Source organism: Salmo salar, chromosome ssa24, assembly GCF_905237065.1.
Source record: "Salmo salar chromosome ssa24, Ssal_v3.1, whole genome shotgun sequence".
NCBI classification, from domain to species: domain Eukaryota; kingdom Metazoa; phylum Chordata; class Actinopteri; order Salmoniformes; family Salmonidae; genus Salmo; species Salmo salar.
Genome location: NC_059465.1, coordinates 17623059 through 17636742, shown reverse-complemented (window position 1 = coordinate 17636742; position 13684 = coordinate 17623059). Strand labels below are relative to the sequence as shown.

Genomic DNA, 13684 nt, shown 5'->3' with positions numbered 1-13684 from the left:
CTTTCTCCACATTTTGTTGTGTTACAGGCTGAATTTAAAATTGATTACATTTAGATTTTGTGCCGCTGGCCTACACACACTACACCCATACTATGAAAGTGCAATTATGAAAATGTTTTTATTAGTTAAGTCACAAGTTGCATGGACTCACTGTGTGCAAAAATGGTGTTTAACATGATTTTTGAATAACTTCATCTCTGTACCCCACAAATACAGTAAATTGTAAGGTCCCTCAGTCAAGCACTGCATTTGAAACACAGATTAATCCACAAAGAACAGAGAGGTTTTACATTGCCGAGCAAAGAAGGGCACCTATAGGTAAAAAAAAAAATGACATTGAATATCGCTTTGAGCAAGGTGAAGTTAACAATACACCCAGTCACTACAAAGATACAGGCGTCCTTCCCAGAGTAAGGAAACCACTCAGGGATTTCACCATGCAGCCAATGGTGACTTTAAAACAGAGTAGCAGGAGAATAACCTTAAACACAAGGCTGGAGTTTCTGAGTGGCCTAGTTACAGTTTTGCCTTAAATCAGCTTGACAATCAACGGCAATGCTTGAAAATGGCTGCCTAGCAATGATAAACATCCAACTCGACAGAGCGTGAATCATTTTTAAAAGAATAATGTGCAAATATTGTACAATCCAGGTGTGCAAAGCTCTTAGAGACATAGCCAGAAAGACCTCCAGCTGTAATCGCTACCAAAGGTGATTCTAACATGTATTGCCTCAGGGGTGTGAATACTTATGTAAATGAGATTGTATATTTCATTTGCAATAAATTTACAAAAATTTATAAAAACAAGTTTTCACTTTCATTATGGAGTATTGTGTGTAGCTGGGTGAGAAATTATATTTAATCCATTTTGAATTCACGTTGTAACAACAAAATGTGGAATAAGTCAAGGGGTATGAATACTTGCTGAAGGCACCGTCTATGCACTGTACAGCCTTACTCCATTTCATTGACGCACACTCCATAGGTTTCAGTCTACTTGGTGACACCCACAGAATAACTCTGAAGAGTGTACTCAAGTATGAGCGTCGTAGCTCTTATTGCAGGACTTTGACACCACGCTAACCAGTCAGCCTATTATACGTATTGAACATTCATATTGGACTGTACTGCTTTACCTATGGAGTGTGCACCAATGACGATATACAGTTGAAGTTTGAATTTTGCATACACCTTAGCCAAATACATTTAAACTCAGTTTTTCAGAATTCCTGACATTTAATCCTAGTAAAAATGTCCTGTCATAGGTCAGTTAGGATCACTAGTTTATTTTAAGAATGTGAAATGTCAGAATAATAGAGAGAATGATTTGTTTCAGCTTTTATTTCTTTCATCACATTCCCAGTGGGTCAGAAGTTTACATACACTCAATTAGTATTTGGTAGCATTACCTTTAAATTGTTTAACTTGGGTCAAATGTTTCAGGTAGCCTTCCACAAGCTTCCCACAATAAGTTGGGTGAATTTCGGCCCATTCCTCCTGACAGAGCTGGTGTAACTGAGTCAGGTTTCTAGGCCTCCTTGCTCGTACATGAGAATGTAAGCTAGCTATATACAGGGTCAATGCCAATACCATATTTACAATGTGCCGGGATACTGGAGTGGTAGGGTTAAATATGTATGGTCAGAGCAAAACATTTAAATAAAAGAGGGTCAATGCAGACCGTGCGTGTAGCCATTTTGTTAGCTATTTAGCAGTCTTACGGCTTGGGGATAGAAAGCTCTTCAGGAGCCTCTTGGTATCAGACTTGTAGCTCCGGTACCGCTTGCGGAGCAGAGAGAACAGTCTATGGCTTGGGTGGTTGAGTCAATGAGACGCCATCTTAACCGACTTCATTTGGCTTCAATGCGCTATTGAGTCTTCACATAGCAATAATTGGTGATCGATGGCTTTGTCCATTCAAATATACCAGGGGTATTCAACTTTTACCCTACGATGTCCAGATCCTGCTGGTTTTCTATTCTACCTGTTAATTAAATTGCACCCACCAATTGTCCCAAGTCTAAATCAGTCCCTGATTAGAGTGGAACTGGCTTCGATGTCCAGGGTTGAGTTCGAGGGATACAGTTGAAGTCAGAAGTTTACATACACTTTGGTTGGAGTCATTCAAACTCATTTTCATCCACTCCACAAATTTCTTGTGAACAAACTATAGTTTTGGCAAGTCGGTTAGGACATCTACTTTGTGCATGACACAAGTAATTTTTCCAACAATTGTTTACAGATTATTTCACTTAATCACAATTCCAGTGAGTCAGAAGTTTATGTATACTAAGTTGACTGTGCCTTTAAACAGCTTGGAAAATTCCAGAAAAAGATGTCATGGCTTTAGAAGCTGCGGTTAGGCTAATTGACATCATTTGAGTCAATTGGAGGTGTACCTGTGGATGTATTTCAAGGCCTACCTTCAAACTCAGTGCCTCTTTGCTTGACATCATGGGAAAATCTAAAGAAATCAGCCAAGACCTCAGGAAAAACAATTGTACAGTCCAATATGAATGTTCAATATGCACAATAGGTTGACTGGGGCACTGATTTGCATAGTCAGTCCTGCAATAAGAACTACGATGCTAATATTTGTGCAAACGCTAGTCTACGGAGTTGTATTCTGTGGGTGTCACTGAGTAGACTGATACCCTATACAGTGTATATAATTATGCCCCCTATGCAATTATGCAGTCTAATACAGTGCCTTCAAGAAAGTATTCACACCCCTTGACTTTTTGTTGCGTTAGTCTGTATTTAAAATTGATTCGATTGAGATTTTCTGTCGCTGGCCTACACACAATACTCCCTAATGTCTAAGTGGAATTATGTTTTTTGAAATGTTTTGAGTCAATAAGTATTGAACCCCTTTGTTATGGCAAGCCTAAATAAGTTCAGGGCTAACAATTTGCTTAACAAGTGTCAAGTTGCATGGACTGTATGTAATAATAGTGTTTTAACATGATTTTTGAATAACTACCTCATCTCTGTACCCCACACATGCAATTATCTCTAAGGTCCTGCAGTGAATTTCATATTGATAGATGGTTAAAAAAATAAAACATTGAATATCCCTTTGAGCAAGTTATTAATTATACTTTGGATGGTGTATTAATACACCCAGTAATACAAAGGTAAAGGCGTCCTTCCTAATTCATTTGCCGGAGAGGAAGGAAACAGCTCAGGGATTTCACCATGAGGCCCAATGCTGACTTTAAAACAATTACAGAGTTTAATGGCTGTGATGGGAGAAACTTGAGGATGGATCAACACTGAAGTCACTCAACAATACTAACCTAATTGACAATGTGAAAAGGAAGCCTTTACAAAATAAACATTTCCAAAACATGCATCCTGTTTGAAACAAGGCATTAAATCAATACTGCAAAAAAATGTGGCAAAGCAATTCACTTTTGTTCTGAGTACAAAGTGTAATGTTTGGCAAATCAAATACAACACATTACTGAGTACCACTCTCCATATTTTCAAGTATAGTGGTGGCTGCAACATGTAATGGGTATGCTTGTAATCGTTAAGGACTGGGGAGTTTTTCAGGATAAAAATGGAATGGACATAAGCAAAGGCAAAATCCTAGAGGAAAACCTGCTTCAGTCTGCTTTCCACCAGACACTAGGAGATGAATTCACCTTTCAGCAGGACAATAACCTAAAACACAAGGCCAAATCTACACTGGAGTTGCTTACCAAGAAGACAGTGAATGTTCCGGTGTGAAATGACAGCAGGCCTTTAACCAGTATGTCCAGAAAGCCCCAGAGTCCCAGACAATATAGAATTATAAAAATAAGTCTCTGACTCCCAATTCTGCGTTTTGTTTTTGTTTGTTTTATATATATTTTTTCAAACAATGTTTTCTAAAAGATGAATGTAAATGGTCTACAATATACCTATGGAGATTAAGGTGAGTCTCAACATTTTCAGGCAAGTGTAGGCCTATGCTTGATGTATGTTAATAACCTGCATGTCAATGGCATCCCAATTATTCTCATTTTCTATAGACTAACATAGTGGTTTGGTGAGCACGGAGTAGTGCTTGGGAATTTTGAACTGTTTTGATGAGCACACACATTCCTCAATGCACCCCTTGACCCCTTAGGATGCATGTATTTGTAGCAGTTTGAGCTACTGGTTCTAGAGTCTAGACACCCATTTAGAAGTATTTTAGCCAGATTGGTATTGCCTTGCTGAACACTAACAGACAGTACCTTTTTAAAAATCCCAGTTGTGGTGGAGGTGACATGACAGACAATGTTGCTCAACAGGCTTAGTCATAAAAGCTTCCAGACAGAAATGCTGATGGACAGGACACCCAGAGACAGGGTTTGATGGTGTTTACTTAAAGGCCCAGAGCAGTCAGCATTCAGTTTTCCTGTGTTTCATATGATACTGTACAACAGCGGATGACACCAACTGTCAAAGTGTGTTATTTGCTGATAGTTGCTGGTTGAAAATACAATCTACACAGATTGTATCAGCAGGTTTGCATGGGGGAGAGTTCCGGCTTTTCATGGTGACATCACCATGCGATAAATTGGTTAATAGACCAATAAGAAAGAGTTCCTAACCTCTCTGCCAATAGTTTTCAGCTTTCCCCTCCCCATTCAAACCACCCCGACATTCCTTGCAAATGTCTTGCTTGAAAAAGTGTTTTGCTTAAAAGCAATTTTTGCCTATTTTTTTAAATGGAAATCTGTTACAGTAAATTACTTCATTGTTTCCCAGAAAATATGTGATATTGATATAAAAAACGCTGCATTGGGCCTTTAAGGAAACTGCCGTAACATTAGTGTCGTATGCCTCATAACACCTGTCTGTGTGTGATCATTGGAGATGTATTAGTCACCTGGGCCTTATCAGACACTCTTACTCTCTGTATCTCCCACACACATACAACCACAACCATAAAATCAACTACTGTACCCACTTCGACACTTCCACAATCCACACTTAAGGGTTGTTGAGGACCATTACACCTTGGAATGAGGAAGGTATAACTGCTCTATTTCAAGTATGTATTAGAGGAACACAATAACAATCAGTCATATCAGTATCTTAGTCACTGGTAATCATCCCCCAGTGACATCTGATACTGCTGAAAAAGAGAGAATCCCTGCCTTGTCTAGTGCTGTTCTATGCTGCTGTGCTGGTAAAACACTTAACATCCGGGCTAGCTGAGGTCAGTTTGATTAGCTGGCCAGCTATCAGATGGGGCTCAAGTTCTCCTTTTGTGGCAAGAAATAATGCTCAGGGTTGTTATCCTTATAGGCCACTTTCCCAAGAATTGGTGTTCAGATACAAACACAGTCTGTCTACAATAAAAAGCAAAAAGGCCATCTTAAAATAACGTTATGATTTGCACTGTTAAAATTGCTCATTTTGGTAGAGGAATGCAAGCTGTTTGTGCAGAGGCGGATAGGGGTGTGATGATTTGTTGACCTGCTGAGGCTTATTTGATTTATTTTCCTGAATGCCGTGACTCATGAATCCCCTTCAGAAATATCAGATGTGAGGTATTGTCTGGGCAGGGACTGTGTTACTTTATCCTCGTAAATCTCGAGAGGGCAAACTTTTACCACAGGCAGGAATCTGACAGAGGGTAAACAGGGCTAACGTAATATTCCCTCTCATGACGTTCTTTAATGTCCTCAGCTCGAAAATGATCTAAATTCAGTATGGACTATATATGGAATAGTTAGGGACGGGAATATGCACATCTGTAGCTTTAATCGTTTTTCCTCTTCGCACTTCCACACTTCCCGCGTCTTTGTTCTTCACTGACCATATTTCCCAAATGAAAGGTGTATGTATTTTCCAGGATGGGAAGAAGATTGGAGGTTTACAAAATGTTGATCAAACCACAGCAGAGGAGGAATTGGAGGAACTTTCCTATACAAATGTAAACCCATGAGCCAGTTGAACAAAAGTAGACTGACAGTGAAGGAAAATATACCCTAAGGAATATACAATATCGACTGAACAAAAATTTAAACGCAACAGGTAAAGTGCTGGTCCCATGTTTCATGAGCTGAAATAAAATATCCCACAAATGTTCCATACGCACAAAAAGTTTATTTTTCTCAAATGTTGTGCACAAGTTTGTTAGTGAGAATTTCTCCTTTGCCAAGATAACCCATCCACCTGACAGGTGTGGCATATCAACAAGCTGATTAAACAGAATGATCATTACACAGGTGCACCTTGTGCTGGGGACAATAAACGACCACTAAAATGTGCAGTTTTGTCACACAGCACAATCCCACAGATGTCTCAAGTTTTGAGGGAGTGTGCAATTGGCATGCTGACTTCAGGAATGTGCACCAGAGCTTTTGCCAGATAAGGTAATGTTAATTTATCTACCATAAGCTGCCTCCAACGTCGTTTTAGAGAATTTGGCAGTACGTTCAACCCGGCCTCACAACCACAGACCACGTGTAACCACGCCTGTCCAAGACCTCCACATCCGGCTTCTTCACCTGCGGGATGGTCTTCGACAAGACACCCGGACAGTTGATAAAACTGTGGGCTTGCACAACAGAAGAATTTCGGCACAAACTGTCATAAACCGTCTCAGGGAAGCTCATCTGCGTGCTCGTCGTACTCACCAGGGTCTTGACCTGACTGCAGTTCTGTGTCATAACCAACTTCAGTGGGCAAATGCTAACCTCCGATGGCCACTGGCATGCTGAAGTGTGCTCTTCATGGATGAATCCTGGTTTCAACTGTACCGGACAGATGGCAGACAGCGTGTATGGCATCGTGTGGGCAAGCAGTTTTCCGATGTCAACGTTGTGAACAGAGTGTCCCATGGTGGCTTTGGGGTTATGGTATGGGCAGGCATAAGCTACAGACAACGAACACAATTGCAATTTGAATGCACAGAGATACCGTGATGAGATCTTGAGGCCTATTGTTATGCCATTCATCCACTGTCATCACCTTATGTTCCAGCATGATAATTCACGGCCCCATGTCGCAAGGATCTGTACACAATTCCTGGAAGCTGAAAATGTCCCAGTTCTTCCATGGCCTGCATACTCACCAGACATGTCACCCATTGAGCATGTTTGGGATGCTCTAGAATGACGTGTACGACAGTATGTTCCAGTTCTCACCAATATCCAGAAACTTTGCACAGACATTGAAGAGGTGTGGGACAACATTCCACAGGCCACAATCAACAGCCTGATCAACTCTATGCGAAGGAGATGTCGCGTTGCATGAGGCAGATGGTGATACCTTTCTTTAAGGTATGCATCTGTTGGTGACAGATCTGTACTCCCAGTTAAATCCATAGGTTAGGGCTTAATGAATTTATTTCAATTTGACTGATTTCATTATATGAACTTTAACTCAGTAAAATATTTGAAATTGTTGCATGTTTTTGTTCAGTGTAGTAGATACATTTGGTGTATTTAGGCTGATAATGGCCATTATAATCACATAATAACAAAGAATGGAATTCTATGTCTCTCACCAGATCCCAGTGCAGTATGTATGGGGCTGAGTTAGGCCTTCACTGGTGCCTGTCCCCCATAGCTCCCGCTGCTCCCCATCTCAGATGTGACCACAAACAAACAAGGGTCGCAGAGCTCCCAGCCCACCCTGAGCTCTACAAAGACGCTTGATGTTTTAAGTGTCACTTTTTTCCATGAAAGAATCATCTCCAAAGGAAACAAAAGGCTGTCTGGGGCTTATTGCTCCAGTTGAGTTGTTTATATGGAGGTCTGATCTGATTTGGCCCTGCGCATGGAGAGAAGGATGAATGGCGCCAAATGTTTTTTTTTTTCTTCAGCTGAATTTCTTTCTCTCCCAATAAAAGATGGCCCACAGCATCCAAAGGTTTTTATAAAAAAGACTCCAGCAGCAGGGTAGCAGTTTGTGAATATAGTATTTGTAACCTGTTGCTACTCAGGAAGATGGTTCAAAAAGCCATTGACAAGAATTCAACGGTAAAACTGTGATTGGCCTATATTTACAACAGGCACTGTGGAGTGTGGGGTGGGGTTGCTACAAAAACACATTTGGAATAACCTCACACACACACACACACACACACACACACACACTGCTGTGCTTAATGAACTAAACACTGAGGAGGTCATATGGTGGTCTCCCTAACGGTACTAATCTCATGAATACTCTTCCATTCAGTCCACTGCCAGCTGCCTGCCTGCTGGTTTATTGCTCATTTGTTCCCCTCCACAGCAACCAGGAAAAAACTTTTCAGTTGGACTCAGCTCCTTGAACACACACACAATCATCAGTTGGTGTCTTCTCTGGCTTTTTGACATCAAACTACTGGAGGCTGGTTCCGAAAGCTTAAGTTCATCTGTCTAGTGTGAAATGCAGAAAAGAAGGCCATGGTCACAGAGCAGCGACAATTGCTAGGGTCAAGATTCCTTTGAAAATATGTCCCCTAATACTCACAAATGAACATGGAGTCCTTGTGATTTTTTCATTCGTGACCTGAGTGTTTGTGATGATCTGAAATATTTATGAAAGCAGCAGGGGTGAAACGCTAAACGTATTATTGCTATATATTTTATGATTAGCTGCCCCAAAGGAAAGAAAAAAGGAAGCTGTTTAAGAAAATTGGGAAACAGACATGTTTTTTTCCGCAATGCGTCCCCATAGAACCATTTTTTTGACATTTACATTACATTTACATTTAAGTCATTTAGCAGACGCTCTTATCCAGAGCGACTTACAAAATGGTGCATTCACCTTATGATATCCAGTGGAACAACCACTTTACAATAGTGCATCTAAATATTTTAAGGGGGGGGTTAGAAGGATTACTTTATCCTATCCTAGGTATTCCTTAAAGAGGTGGGGTTTCAGGTGTCTCCGGAAGGTGGTGATTGACTCCGCTGTCCTGGCGTCGTGAGGGGAGCTTGTTCCACCATTGGGGTGCCAGAGCAGCGAACAGTTTTGACTGGGCTGAGCGGGAACTGTGCTTCCTCAGAGGTAGGGGGGCCAGCAGGCCAGTGGTGGATGAACGCAGTGCCCTTGTTTGGGTGTAGGGCCTGATCAGAGCCTGAAGGTATGGAGGTGCCGTTCCCTTCACAGCTCCGTAGGCAATCACCATGGTCTTGTAGCGGATGCGAGCTTCAACTGGAAGCCAGTGGAGAGAGCGGAGGAGCGGGGTGACGTGAGAGAACTTGGGAAGGTTGAACACCAGACGGGCTGCGGCGTTCTGGATGAGTTGTAGGGGTTTAATGGCACAGGCAGGGAGCCCAGCCAACAGCGAGTTGCAGTAATCCAGACGGGAGATGACAAGTGCCTGGATTAGGACCTGCGCCGCTTCCTGTGTGAGGCAGGGTCGTACTCTGCGAATATTGTAGAGCATGAACCTACAGGATCGGGTCACCGCCTTGATGTTAGTGGAGAACGACAGGGTGTTGTCCAGGATCACGCCAAGGTTCTTAGCACTCTGGGAGGAGGACACAAGGGAGTTGTCAACCGTGATGGCGAGATCATGGAACGGGCAGTCCTTCCCCGGGAGGAAGAGCAGCTCCGTCTTGCCGAGGTTCAGCTTGAGCTGGTGATCCGTCATCCACACTGATATGTCTGACAGACATGCAGAGATGCGATTCGCCGCCTGGTTATCAGAAGGGGGAAAGGAGAAGATTAATTGTGTGTCGTCTGCATAGCAATGATAGGAGAGACCATGTGAGGATATGACAGAGCCAAGTGACTTGGTGTATAGCGAGAATAGGAGAGGGCCTAGAACAGAGCCCTGGGGGACACCAGTGGTGAGAGCGCATGGTGCGGAGACAGATTCTCGCCACGCCACCTGGTAGGAGCGACCTGTCAGGTAGGACGCAATCCAAGCGTGGGCCGCGCCGGAGATGCCCAACTCGGAGAGGGTGGAGAGGAGGATCTGATGGTTCACAGTATCAAAGGCAGCAGATAGGTCTAGAAGGATGAGAGCAGAGGAGAGAGAGTTAGCTTTAGCAGTGCGGAGAGCCTCCGTGACACAGAGAAGAGCAGTCTCAGTTGAATGCCCAGTCTTGAAACCTGACTGATTAGGATCAAGAAGGTCATTCTGAGAGAGATAGCAGGAGAGCTGGCCAAGGACGGCACGTTCAAGAGTTTTGGAGAGAAAAGAAAGAAGGGATACTGGTCTGTAGTTGTTGACATCGGAGGGATCGAGTGTAGGTTTTTTTCAGAAGGGGTGCAACTCTCGCTCTCTTGAAGACGGAAGGGACGTAGCCAGCGGTCAAGGATGAGTTGATGAGCGAGGTGAGGAAGGGGAGAAGGTCTCCGGAAATGGTCTGGAGAAGAGAGGAGGGGATAGGGTCAAGTGGGCAGGTTGTTGGGCGGCCGGCCGTCACAAGACGCGAGATTTCATCTGGAGAGAGAGGGGAGAAAGAGGTCAAAGCACAGGGTAGGGCAGTGTGAGCAGGACCAGCGGTGTCGTTTGACTTAGCAAACGAGGATCGGATATCGTCAACCTTCTTTTCAAAATGGTTGACGAAGTCATCCACAGAGAGGGAGGAGGGGGGGAGGGGGAGGAGGATTCAGGAGGGAGGAGAAGGTAGCAAAGAGCTTCCTAGGGTTAGAGGCAGATGCTTGGAATTTAGAGTGGTAGAAAGTGGCTTTAGCAGCAGAGACAGAAGAGGAGAATGTAGAGAGGAGTGAGTGAAAGGATGCCAGGTCCGCAGGGGAGGCGAGTTTTCCTCCATTTCCGCTCGGCTGCCCGGAGCCCTGTTCTGTGAGCTCGTAGTGAGTCGTCGAGCCACGGAGCAGGAGGGGAGGACCGAGCCGGCCTGGAGGATAGGGGGACAGAGAAAATCAAAGGATGCAGAAAGGGAGGAGAGGAGGGTTGAGGAGGCAGAATCAGGAGATAGGTTGGAGAAGGTTTGAGCAGAGGGAAGAGATGATAGGATGGAAGAGGAGAGAGTAGCGGGAGAGAGAGAGCGAAGGTTGGGACGGCGCAATACCACCCGAGTAGGGGCAGAGTGAGAAGTGTTGGATGAGAGCAAGAGGGAAAAGGATACAAGGTAGTGGTCGGAGATTTGGAGGGGAGTTGCAATGAGATTAGTGGAAGAACAGCATCTAGTAAAGATGAGGTCAAGCATATTGCCTGCCTTGTGAGTAGGGGGGGAAGGTGAGAGGGTGAGGTCAAAAGAGGAGAGGAGTGGAAAGAAGGAGGCAGAGAGGAATGAGTCAAAGGTAGACGTGGGGAGGTTAAAGTCACCCAGAACTGTGAGAGGTGAGCCATCCTCAGGAAAGGAACTTATCAAGGCGTCAAGCTCATTGATGAACTCTCCAAGGGAACCTGGAGGGCGATAAATGATAAGGATGTTAAGCTTGAAAGGGCTGGTAACTGTGACAGCATGGAATTCAAATGAGGAGATAGACAGATGGGTCAGGGGAGAAAGAGAGAATGTCCACTTGGGAGAGATGAGGATTCCAGTGCCACCACCCCGCTGGCTCGATGCTCTAGGGGTATGCGAGAACACGTGGGCAGACGAAGAGAGAGCAGTAGGAGTAGCAGTGTTATCTGTGGTAATCCATGTTTCCGTCAGCGCCAGGAAGTCTAGGGACTGGAGGGTAGCATAGGCTGAGATGAACTCAGCCTTGTTGGCTGCAGACCGGCAGTTCCAGAGGCTGCCGGAGACCTGGAACTCCACGTGGGTCGTGCGCGCTGGGACCACCAGATTAGAGTGGCAGCGGCCACGCGGTGTGAAGCGTTTGTATGGCCTGTGCAGAGAGGAGAGAACAGGGATAGACAGACACATAGTTGACAAGCTACAGAAGTGTTGTTTCTTGTATTATTGTCTCCTGTGTCTTTAGAGAACTGTTTCACTTTGATATCCTTTTTCTTCTGTCCTGATTTTCTCTTTCTTTTCTTCTGTTAACTAGATATTCTTTGTTGTTCTTCGTTAGCTAGCTAGCTTCTTCCAAAAGAGTCCCTAGCAACTGCTTAGCAACTGGTAAACAATTCAGCTAGCTAAGATAACTACAATTTTATGAAAAATTGTTATTTTTCAAAAGCCTATCTTCTTTGTTTGTTGCTTGTTTTTTCTCCTATTCAGTCTTGCAGTTTTCTTTTGCTTTTTTCCGATGTACTTCACTCTAAAAACCATGTAAATTTCAATATTTGTAGGAGCTCATTTTTCAGCTGCTGCTGCTCAAATTGGAGTTCCGCAAGGGACTTGACTTTGACTACAAGCAAGTGTCACTTTCGAGTGATGTGCGCATCCCGGCACCAAAAAGCTCTGTAGCAGGATAGGTAATGCTAAAGTCAGGACCTTGACAAACTTAAAGATGCACTATGCAGAAATTGCTCCACCATTTTCTGGTTTAAAAAAATTTGAATAGTTCACATAATTTCCGTTTTCTGTGACCAAAACAAGCAAATATAGTGTAGAGAATCATTGTACCATTTTAAACCACTGTGAAAAATATTTTCCATAATCCAAAATATTGTAATTTGAGCTGTTTGAAGCTGGTGTACAAAAACTAAACTTAAGAAAGGGAAGCATATAAATAGTGGATATTGAACAGATCAACTGCTTCTTAGACTTTCTTTTTTTAATGTAACCTTTTTTTAACTAGGCAAGTCAGTTCAAATCAAATCAAATCAAATGTATTTATATAGCCCTTCTTACATCAGCTGATATCTCAAAGTGCTGTACAGAAACCCAGCCTAAAACCCCAAACAGCAAGCAATGCAGGTGTAGAAGCACGGTGGCTAGGAAAAACTCCCTAGAAAGGCCAAAACCTAGGAAGAAACCTAGAGAGGAACCAGGCTATGAGGTGTGGCCAGTCCTCTTCTGGCAGTGCCGGGTGGAGATTATAACAGAACATGGCCAAGATGTTCAAATGTTCATAAATGACCAGCATGGTCAAATAATAATAATCACAGTTGTCGAGGGTGCAACAAGTCAGCACCTCAAGAGTAAATGTCAGTTGGCTTTTCATAGCCGATCATTGAGAGTATCTCTACCGCTCCTGCTGTCTCTAGAGAGTTGAAAACAGCAGGTCTGGGACAGGTAGCACATCCGGTGAACAGGTCAGGGTTCCATAGCCGCAGGCAGAACAGTTGAAACTGGAGCAGCAGCACAGCCAGGTGGACTGGGGACAGCAAGGAGTCATCATGTCAGGTAGTCCTGAGGCATGGTCCTAGGGCTCAGGTCCTCAGAGAGAGAGAAAGTTAAGATCAAATTCTTATTTACAATGATGGCCTACCAGGGAACAGTGGGTTAACTGCCTTGTTCAGAGGCAGAACGACAAGAGTTTTACCTTGTCAGCTCAGGGATTCGATCCAGCAACCTTTTGGTTACTGGACCAACGCTCTCACCACTGGGCTACCTGCCACCCCAATGAGAATGATAGATCTATAACACCCATTTCTATGTTAATTTGCTTAAGCTGCAATTTGAAGTTGCGTTTGATTGTATCAAAACAAAGATATTTCTGATGACAAGCTGCTCGCGCAACTTTTTATTTGAACCTTTCCACGCGGCTGGGAAATGGGTATATAATAACCCATGATATTAAATAAACAGTGACCCAGTTTTTCAGTTAAGCTGGTTACTAGCTAGCTGTGTATGATGATTATTAGTCATTATGCTCTAAGCTGTGAGCCAATGTGACAGACCTGTAGGATGGGCCAGCCCACAGGTGTTTTAGACAGGGGTACTGTCAGTGC

At 43.5% G+C, this 13684-nt stretch overlaps 1 protein-coding gene across 4 annotated transcripts in view; it reads left to right on the top strand.

Annotated features, from left to right (window-relative positions):
• The window catches only part of smtnb (smoothelin b), a 92140-nt gene that overhangs the window by 890 nt on the left and 77566 nt on the right, over nt 1–13684 (top strand). The window lies entirely within an intron of this gene.